The sequence below is a fragment of the Capsicum annuum genome, chromosome 3, assembly GCF_002878395.1.
Source record: "Capsicum annuum cultivar UCD-10X-F1 chromosome 3, UCD10Xv1.1, whole genome shotgun sequence".
Taxonomy (NCBI): Eukaryota; Viridiplantae; Streptophyta; class Magnoliopsida; order Solanales; family Solanaceae; genus Capsicum; species Capsicum annuum.
In genome coordinates this window covers 7,987,858-7,999,190 of record NC_061113.1, presented here as the reverse complement: position 1 = coordinate 7,999,190, position 11,333 = coordinate 7,987,858, and the positions used below count along the sequence as shown (strand labels likewise).

The 11,333-nt window shown below is 31.9% G+C and overlaps 1 long non-coding RNA gene across 2 annotated transcripts; it reads left to right on the top strand.

Annotated features, from left to right (window-relative positions):
• The first annotated feature begins 8,014 nt into the window (after positions 1-8,014).
• Positions 8,015-8,789, top strand: LOC107864534. 2 transcript variants are annotated; one of them, XR_001672659.2, is made up of 3 exons: positions 8,021-8,226; positions 8,305-8,390; positions 8,483-8,789. It is a non-coding gene; the product is annotated as an uncharacterized LOC107864534 (long non-coding RNA). The 2 variants fall into 2 exon arrangements; XR_007053354.1 differs by having other exon boundaries at positions 8,015-8,226; positions 8,305-8,789.
• The last annotated feature ends 2,544 nt before the right edge of the window (positions 8,790-11,333 follow it).

Sequence of the window (11,333 nt, the reverse complement as noted above, 5' to 3'; positions counted from 1 at the left end):
CTGTTTCATTGTGCTACCCTTTTGTCAAGTTGGTTAAGAGAGTTTTGACTTTTTTGCCCTATTATATTTTTTTTTACCCGACCCTAATCTCGCTATCTTAAGTTCACTAGTAAGAGAACTTTTTTTCATAACATATCCTACATATATAATTTTACTTGAAGAAGCGAACTACTTTAATTGCTCTAATCCTAACGAGAATAGAAGTGAATTGCTTCAGCCTATTATATTTTCATAGTCTGTTAGTTTATGTAGTCGGGTCTAGAAAAAAAAAACAGTACAATAATATTAAGTCCAAAATAATCCCCTGTTCTAATTAGTGTATCATGAAAACTTTCAATGATGCAATTTTTTTCTTTCAATTGTTGGTTATTCAGTTAAAAATTTTAAATATTCTTTTAAGGGATGGGGTAAGAAAAATATTAGAAATATTTTTAGAAAAATAAGGTCTTATTTGGTCATGAAAATTATAATTTTTTAGAGTAGAAGTTTGAGTTGTGTTTGTCCATGAATATAAATTGTTGTTGTTTTTGAAATTTTGTGAGACAAGTAGGAGTGAAAAAAAGTAAAAATAAATTTTAATTGTTTTCACTTTTCCAAATATAATTTCAAATTGTATTTGAAATTCTCATGGCTAAACACATATTGTTTTCACATTTTCGTTAAAGTGAAATAATTTTTTGAAAAAAAGTAAAAAATTCTCATAGACAAACGACTACTAAATATGATTTTTAGATTGGGGGTGATGCCGGGGGGAGGGGGGGAGGAGATTTGATGCCGGGGCAGGTTTGGATGTTGAGGTAGGGATGAGTGATTTTAGGAGTTATATGAACATTTCAACTTAAAGCGCGATTGAAAAGAATTTTGAAAAATATTTTCCTTACTTTAAAAAAAAAGTCATTTTTCTTAGACGTTTAAATCAATCACATGAAAAAACTAAAAAATATTTTTCAAAAAATATTTTCCTCATACCAAATACACTCTTAACATACAAGTTTAATCACTATTTAGAATTAGAGATGAATCTACATAAAGCCCAAAAAAAGTTATTTTAGGTATAAATAATTAATATTTCACCCCTTAAACATAAGCCTATGGCACAACTCAATAGCAAAAAGTTCTGAATAATCCACTTTCCCAACCCCTTCAACCTTCTTTCCTTCTTTTTCCTGTTTTTAAATATTACTCTCTTTGTCAATTCTTTAAAAATGCTTTATATTGTTATAAATTTTTAAAAAATTATGGGTTTCTATTAAAATCTTAAATTAATATTGACTAATAATTCAATTAATAAAATGACTTCACAGAAAATATTATTATATATCTATTAAATATTTAATATCAATATTTAATTTAAATAAAAAAATATTAAATTACGAATAATTCTCTAATACTTCAGTCCATTAATTTCTGTATACACTATTAAAAAAGAGTTCAAACAAATTAATTTTATTTGTATGCAATGTTATTTTTGTATGTAACCATGATTTGAACTTCTACGTTTATAATGTAGAACGACAATTCTTATATTTTGCGAAGTTTTTTGTCATGACTCGTGAGCAAATATAAATATTAGTTTAAAAGTGATTAAGGAGTCGTTTGATTGCTAGTTAAGAAGCTTTATATGAGGTCTCTCATATATCACTTGCACCATTCATATATGATCCGACCTGCTTATTTGCTATCAATAGTGATATGCTTACTTTTTTCAAACTTCCTGAACGAAAATTTTGGATTCGCCACTGTTCAAAATAATGATGTATTCTCACAATGAGATTTGCCATGAATTTCAAAATTTTATTAAGTTTAGAATTTCAAAATCTTTGAGTATTAAGATTTGATTCCTTTTTCTATTTAAATTAAAAATTATTATTTTTTTGTGAAAATTTTTAAATGCACTATAAAGAGAGAGTAGGATATGGATTTAGCAGTATAGGAATTCATGACATAGATTTTATTTACTTATAATAATTAGGGTGTGCATTCGATTTTTCTATTTGGTTTGTACAACTTCACATCGTTATTTTTTATTTTTTAATTTGAAAAGTGTAATATGATCCCCATCAAAACAAATTTGATTTGGTTCAATTTTTCTCTTTTCACTTTGGTTATTCAGTTATATTGATAATTAATAATACTAGTTTAGGTATACACGTCTTGCGCGTGTACCTCATTTTAATGAATTCAAACATTACACTAAATATGATATTTGTTTAAATAATAAAGATGAATATAATAATTAAATTTCATCTACCATCTGTAAATTGCAACAAAACAATACAATAATAGAGACATCAAAATAATACAATTAAATCTAATCTTTACACACAAAAAATTTCTCAAAGTCGTCCAACACTCATCTACCACCTGTAAACAATAACAAAATAATACGATAATAGAGATATCAAAATAATACAACTAAACCTAATCTTTACTTAAAAAATTTTCTCAAAGTCGACCAACATTAATACAATTAAAATTAAATTTTACACACAAATTTCTCAAAGACGATTGAGATTCATCTATGAACTGTAAACTACCACAAAATAACAAATTAATAGAGATATTACGATAATACAATTAAACCTAACTTTTACCTAGAAAAAAAATTCAAAGTCGTCTCACATTCATCTAGCATATGTAAATTAAAATATAACAATAAGATAATAAAGATATCAAAACAATACAATTAAACCTAACATTTACACAAGAAATTCTTCAAAGTCAACCGACATTCATCTACAACCTGTAAACTATAAAAAAATAATATAATAGTGATCACAAAGCTTTTGATTTTGATCCAGCTAATTCTTGTCTGAGCGAAAATTTTGACCCTAAAGAATGATTTTGAATGAAAATAAAGAAGATATATATATACACACACATGTTGAATTCTATTATGCTGATAAAAATAGTGAAAAAGTTGAGGATTAGAAAATCAAGCATCCACCAATATACACATGCAATCAAATCAAGTTAGATGAGCATCAATCATATTCTCTCAATAGGCAAATCGTTATGTTTTCTAATTTAACGTACATCTCAATAATTATAAAAGTATTTTCTTAATAGAGTCATATTTTAAGAGTATTTTTCTAATTGAACAGTCAAAGGGAAAATATTAATTAATTTTCCTACCATATATTTTAGGAAGTCTAGTTAATATAACAAAAAATGTATAATAATACACCTACCGAGACGAAAGCCAAAGGTGAATTAAATAATGAAGTAAAAGAATAGTGAAAAGACAGTTTTATCTAAAGAATAGTCTTTTAATGAAGAACAAAAAGTTTAAATAACTTTTCTAAAGGTTTTTACACTTTTAATAGATTATAGATAACTAATATTAATTTGCATGTTGGGAAAAAGTAAAAACTATAATACATGAAGAAGTCTTAAATATATTTTTCCTAATATAAATCACAAGCAAAACTTCTACACACTATACTTAAAAGTGTATTAAAAGATGTCCAAACAAAAAATATAAACTAAATTATAAAGAAAGTTTTAGTGCAGTTAACTCAACAAAGTAAGAATGTGTTATACTTAATTATACTCCAATCTTTATTTTTCTAAATTCAAAACCAAACCAAAAGATCAAAAAAAAAAAAAAAAGTAAATTCTTAATTGAAATCAAACCGAAAAATCAATTCAAATAACAATTCGATTTGATTTTTTGATTTAATTCAAACAATGCCACCACTACCACCACCCACCCACGCATCCTCCACCCCCAATACGTCCGATAAAAGAAAACTGTCTCAACAAAATTTTTTTGTTTGAATGAAAATTGAAAATCACTTTCTTTATACCAGGCCTATTGTTGAGTTCAAAGTGTATGTATGAATGAAAAATGGAGGGAAAAATAATGGAGGGAATGAAAGTCACTAAAATGGAAAGTGTACTCCTTTATGGAAAGTTTACTAAATTCTTCTACATTGGTGGGAGAAAGAAACTTTCATGTGTTTATATTGAGAAACACATCTCCACATGGATAGCGAGGCAAGGACAAGGTGGTGCCTTGCGTGGTTGTTGCTTGCTCGGCTTCGGATCGATGAGATCTATTTTTTAGACAAACTTTATTTGAAATTTGATGAACAAGTGAAACTTTAATCCAAAGAATCTGATAGAAATATTTTTCTCCATGTGCGGGCACATTTTGGACGTCATTCAAATGCATGCACAACACACTTCGAAGGGATGCAACCCTTCGAGGTAAAAGGCACACTGTTTCGTGCAATGGGGCGATCTGCGCGCACACCTCGGTAACCTGCGGCCGCAGGTGCAACGCAGGTACTTATTGGAATTCGGACAGTGTCACCTGCGGTCGTAGATTAGGCGCAGGTCCAGCACAGCCTGGGCGCAGGTGACGTGACTGTACTGAATAGGTGCCTTTTTTCTGAACCAATGCTTCATTTTCGAAGGGACACTTTAAGGCTAGAAATACCTGACATATTCCTTAGGTGTAGATATGATTTTTGACAGCATAAACACTCTTCTTCTCTACAAATACTCAGTGTGATTATTAGCCGTTGAGTGAGTTCGACGAATTCAATAATTTGAGGTACCGCTATTGTTGGATTGAAAGTCATTTTATCCTGGAAGGAAAATTCCATAACCTCGGGTACAATGAGAGGAATTATTTCTTAAGGACACTCCGTGAAGTCGGGGGACTTGGCTTTAAATTTCTGTTTCATCTTATTTCTGAAATAATAACACACTTCTTGGATAGATTATTTTTAATCTTGTGTTAAAGGTGTTGTGTAGCTTCATAGGTGTTTTTGTTTTAGACTTGAACTTGTGTTAAAGTTATTGTGTGCCTAAATACAGATTTGTATACCCAAAAATATTGAAAATAACACCTATGCGACCCAAGATCGTCGTCTGCAGATGCACAATGAAATATCAATTGAGGAGTTGTTTTATTCATACCATCAACTATATGAACATGAATCTTTTCCAAAGCACTCCATTGTTGTACAAACAAAAATGACAAAGCTAATAAGGAAACAAAGCTAATCTTCATTATAATTCTTTTTTCCTTTTATTTTGGTTGCCTTCTCATGCAAAAGAAGCAAGTATATTCCTCTATTTATACTTGTTTGTTGGTGTATGGCAAATTAATTTGTTAGATACTTATTACTTTTCTGTTTTAATATCCTAAATTTCTTTCTCCATTTAACCCCATTAAATAACATGAATTTAAATGGCCTTTTTCACTTGCATATTTTAATGATGCATTGAAGAAAGAAGTTTCAAAAGTTGAAAACGTATAGAATTGAATTAGACAAATATACTTATGTTGTTGATTAATTGGAGTTAGATGATCTTTTGTTATTATATAATTGAAAAACGTTGCCCATTTTCACAATTAATGCGGAGGTAATTTTCATTTTTTTTTTAAATATAGGATTCTCGATCTTTTTATTTTTATTTTACATAGTTGCTCTGAGAAATAGGCTCAAGAAAATAATTAGATCTCTTGTTATTTTACAATTTGAATATAAATAAAAATGACTTTCAGATCTTAAAAAAGTAAAAATGTTTTATGTGTAAAACTAGAAGGAAATCATAGAGTTAGAAAATCTTTTGTTTCACAATCATGTATGTATTTTTGTCTCCCTGTTTTTTAATCCTTTTTTGTATTTCTTTTTTCTTAAGCAAGATCTATTTTTATGTCAATTTGCCTGCTACTACTATATAGTGTTTACATAAGGAAAAAAAGATACAAGCATTTATTTTGTTATCACTATTAAGTGTATAGTATATTCCATTTTTTTTCTTTTTCCTTATAACTTTAAGCAATTATTATGTTATCACTATTAAGTGTATAGTATATTCGTTTTCTTTTTTTGATAACTTTATGACTTTCATACATGTTATCATATTATATCTGTATAAAGAACGCATTTAAATGGATAAAAGACTTTATTTATAATAATATATGTTCCATTTCATTTTATAATCACATAACAAATTAATGAATTGCATTTTGCCAACCAAGTTTTTTAACCAAAAAAGATGGAGGAGGAGAAGTTTGATTGGCGAGATAGAAACCATCTTCCTTCACCAACCAATAGCATGTTCCAGTAACAAATTCACTTCCACAAGCTCCCGTATCTTTGTACACTTCAAATGCTACCTTCTTTTTGCCCCATAAAAAATGACAAAAGAAAATCATCTCAACAAAACGATTCGATTTGAATGAAATTAAAAATCACTTCCTTGATATGTAGGAAAATGTCATCCAAGATCATGATCTCTAGATGCACAACGAAATTAAGAAAAATTAATTGTGGTTTGTTTTTTTTAATACCATCAACTATATGAACATGCATCCTTTTGGTGGCATTCATTTGTTGTACAAACAAAAATGATAAAACTAATAAGGAAGCAAAGCTAATCTTCACTATGATTTTTTTTGGCAAAATAATTTGGTGGACCCTTGTACTATGTATGATTTGTAAAGTGAGTACTCCTACTTACATGTTTGTTATATGGACCCTTGAATCTATTAAAAAGCAATATTTTAAACACTTTTTTGCTTATGTGGCATTAGCTCGATGATGTGACAAAAAGCGTGTAAACACGCATTTTTTGAGTGCGTGATTAAATATTTATAATATTTTAAAAATTTTAAAAAAGAAAAACTAAAATCTCCCTCCACCCCTACCCCAACCTCCGTTCTAGCACCCCTTCCCCAATTACCTCCATTTCAGAGACCCCTCTCCGACCCCCGGCATCCACCACCTTCCCCATCCCCCACGCCGTCCATCACCTTCCCCATCCCCCCACGCCATTCACCGCCGGTCCAGTCACATTTTTTTCTCTTTTTTCCCCAAAACAGATTACCTCACTGGAATACAGATTCTTCTCCTCTATTTTTTTATGTACACAATACAATACACAACTTCAAAGAGGAGAATATATATATACATACTGTCATCACACATACAAAAAAAAAACACTCTCTTACGCTATTAACACAATATATAACACAGACTCTCACACAACTCGCAACTCACACCTTTGACCTCCATTTTTTCTCATATACAAACAACAATGATTCACAGACTCTCAGATAAAAATTCACACATCACACTCTCATACACACTCACTTTTCGATTTCATAATCACTAAACAAACACACACTTCACCGAAATTCACACAACCACACTCTATACACATAGATATATACACATCTAAAAGATCGGGTAAATAAAAAAACAAAGAGATGGATGGAAGGGGTTAGAAAGATTTGGGAGAGAAAAAGAGAGGGAGAGAGAGGCAAAGAGCAAGAGAGGGGACGGAAATAATCATTCCATTCTACTTTCTCCGACGAGAATTTTGCCGGAACAACCACGGATCAGCCCCACCCCAAAAATTAGACCGGCGAAACTTATCGGAAACAACCAACTAAACAACTTCATAGCGATGCTATTTTCACGAAATTCAAAATTAAAAAAGAAGGACCAAATATTCATAGCCAACACAGCATTTTCTAATAAGAAAAAAGAAGAAGAAGAAATACAGAAAGAAGAACAGAAAAGAAAAAAAAGAGGACGGAAAAGAGAGGAACAAGAGGAGGGTGGTGGTGGTGGGATTTTATTTATTTATTTATTTTAATATTTAATATTTTTTATACTTAAAAATGACGTGGAAGATGATGTGGCTGCTGACGTGGGACGGGTGTGTTACACTCACTGAAAAAGTGTTTAAAATGTTGAGTTTTATTGAATTGAGGGGTTCAGATGACAAAGCGCTAAGTGGGAGTATCCACTTTACAAATCGGACATAATACAAAGGCCCACCGAGTTATTTTGCCTTTTTAAAAAAAAGTAAAAATTGGTTGCCTTTTCATGTAAAAGCAAGCTAGTATATACCTCTATTTATGCTATTTGTTGGTGTATGACAAATTAATTTGTTAGATATTACTTTTCTGTTTTTTCTTTGGTTTAATTTTGATCTCTTATAAATAAATCATCCAAACACAATGGACCAATCCATTATCCAAACTAACAACCTGCTACTATTCTAATAACCCGACCCAACCCAGATCCAATTGAAAAAAACATATAAACTCAGTAGGGTTTCTAAAAATGAAACAACTTTCCTAATCCTCTTCTCATCTGCGCTTCCTTCCAAAATGGAGATCTCTTTCACCAACTCTAGCTTCCGCAATGTTGTGCCTCCCTTGTCATGGCTTCCTTGTGATATCAGCTTACAGAAGTAAGCACCATCTCCTTGTCTTTGTTTAGCTATTAACACCTTTACTTTACTGGAATAGTGATGCTTCTCCTTCTTTAGTTGTGTTCTCCGGTGGATGGGACATTGAAATGCTTTTTGTGCAGCTAAGAGGGATCTGATCATTTGAGAGAGGCTGTTATATCCGAGTGAGCTGACCTTCTTCGTTCTTCCTCTTCTTTTTTTGGATCTGATGTTGTTGACTGTAACTTTTCTAGCTTGTGTTCCACAAATATGGTAGGGAAGAAGATATTGGGATGCTTGGACCCACAAAAATTCGGTTAGCAGCCTCATTCTCAGGTTTATCAAGCTCAAGTCGACTCATAGACCCTCCCATTATGCTGAGAGTCCTTTTTGTTGGCTGGAATAGCTTAGGCTAGTTAGTACATGCACTCTTTTTGATACTTCTGTGGGTTGTACATATGTTGCATGTAAACTATTCAACTTTAGCTTCTCCTATTCCCTTATCCTTTTGAAGGTGTAATCCTCAAGTATGGACTCTGCCATTTACCACTATTAATTTATGATGGCTTTTCCTCCTTTGTCTAGCTGATGAAAGCTTGTAATAGTAAATGCTCCAGTATCTATGGCTAAATTAGCAAGATGATCAGCTAACTGGTTACCTTCTATGTATATATGCTGATATTTTCACTTGTTTGTCTTGCATGCATTGTTGTATCTGTGTGACTATGTTTGCTATGTTCCATTTAAATAACATGAATTTAAATGACATTTTTAGTATTCTTAATTTCTTTCTCCATTTAACCTCATTAAATAACGTGAATTTAAATGGCATTTTTTTTTTTTTTTGCATATATTAATGATGCATTGAGAAACGAAGTTTCAAAAGTTGAAAAATTATAGGATTAAATTTAGGGTTGTTTAAAACCGAACCGTATTCAATAAGTCAACCGCAAAATTGGCTTATCAACTTATTGGTGTTGGTTTATCGGATAAATAATTGGTGAACGGACTGAAATTTTATAATTAACGACTTATCAGTGTGGGGGTGGATTACTTAATTTCCTTATCAGATAAATCGTTAGCCCATTAAGAATTACCTAATATACTTATGTTTTTCCACCTAGATATATAAAATTTGAAATACATATTATATTATTATAAAATGTAAACTCTATATGTAATATATCTGAATTCTAGTGTATTAACCTAAAGTCCATTAGTAATTAACCTTAATAAAAACTGTCACACCTCTTTTTTTTACCAAAATAAGATTCCTTTTAAAGTTCGAAAGGGTTTTATTATTAAGTGACAAAAGATGAGAATTTATTTCGAAAAGAATTATTTACTTTTGAACTCAGAGTTGCCACTTGACATAATTGGGTGTGCCAAGTCACCTTTGAGAATCTTTTTTCAAAACTGTTTTGACTCTTTTAAAACTGATTTGCGAACAGAGATTCCGGTTAAGGAATTCTGTTGACCGAGGGGAAGGTGTTAGGCACCCCTCGATCCCGTGGTTCAACCACGGTCGCTTGGTGGAGCGTATCGGCTAATTAGACACTAAAGATGTATAAATCATATAAACACACAACAATCAAACAAACAAACACAAAACAAAACAAATCCCAAAAATAGAACATTCAGTCCAATTATACTATCCAAAGTAAAAAAATGCGAAAAATATAAATTCTATTCTAACCTATACTAATCCTAAACTGTGCTCCCACGCTCTACTCGACGCATCGGGCCTTCATCGCGAACGTCCCCTGAGTACAAGATGCCTCGGGGCATTCCCTGGTGAATAAGTACATAAAATCTCGGGGCATTCCCCGGCCAAATGAATACACTTGAATCAGATGCAATAAAATCAAGCCATTCAACACATGTCAAGCATTCAAGATTTCACAATTCTTATATTTGCCTACCCCCTAACATTTGCCTAACAATTATCGACCTAAAATATGTGACTATCGAATATAACAAGTCAATGCTTATTCCGAATCAAGCGACTATCGAAGAATTACAGAAAATTAATATTCACCTTTATCAACGTTTTAAGTGTCACCCCAATTTATCCCAACCAATGATTAATGCATTCTTCGATTATCTAATCACCTTTCAAAATTCGAAACCAACATCAACCAACACACAACAAAGATTCAAACATGTCAAACAACAAATCATTCACATTCACGTAAAAATTAAAAAGGAAGAATATAGAATTGAACCTCAATGTCGCTTTCAAAATTGATGTATTATTTCGATTAAACCCGGTAGAGTCCGCATCCAAAACCTCAAGTCGAACCTCAACAAAGACCCAATTCGACCCAATATTGTCAATCCCAATCCAAACAAAATTTTAATTCGGGAACACAGACTCAATTATGAACTTCTGAAACAACAAATTCGAACAGCAATAATAAAATCCCCCGAAGATAAAACCGATCTCGAAACCCAAGAGCAAAATAGACCCAAATCAAAAGCGATTGACGACAGACAACAATCTGACACTAGATGGACGACAAGATCAATACAAATAACTGATTTTTGTTTGAAATTGGCCAGAACAGGACCTGAGATAGGGTCGCCGCTACTAGCCGTCAGTCCATCGCTCTAGTCGGAGCTGGAGGGAGTGCGGATGGAGACGTCCACCGGTGAAGAGGGTGTTTTTCGGCTTCTCAATCACCTCTCTCTCTTCTATTTTCTTAAATTTTTCTCCCTCTCTCAATTTTCTCCATCAATCTTTCACACTATTTTTTTTCACTGATCTACTCTCTCCCTCCCAATTGGTGTGTGTGTGTATGTTAATATGTGTATGTGTGTGTTAGTATCTTCAGTGAATTGAGAGTGAAGCCTCTATAAGAAAAGAAAAATGGGAGCTCTTGTGTGTGACCCCTTTTTGTGTTTTGTTAGTGGAGTCTCGCAGGTGAGTACGATGGAGATGAATTTTTGAGAGGTTTTTCGTTGAGTGTGATAGTGAGTATTGTTCTCTGTTGAAGATGATGATAATCCCCTCTCCCTGTATATGGCATGTGTATTTATTCATGGAATCCATCTGTGGGCCCTCCCTGGTGTGAATTGTATCCTTGTGTTTATTTTGTTAGTTAGTGGTGAGGAAAATAAAATGTGTT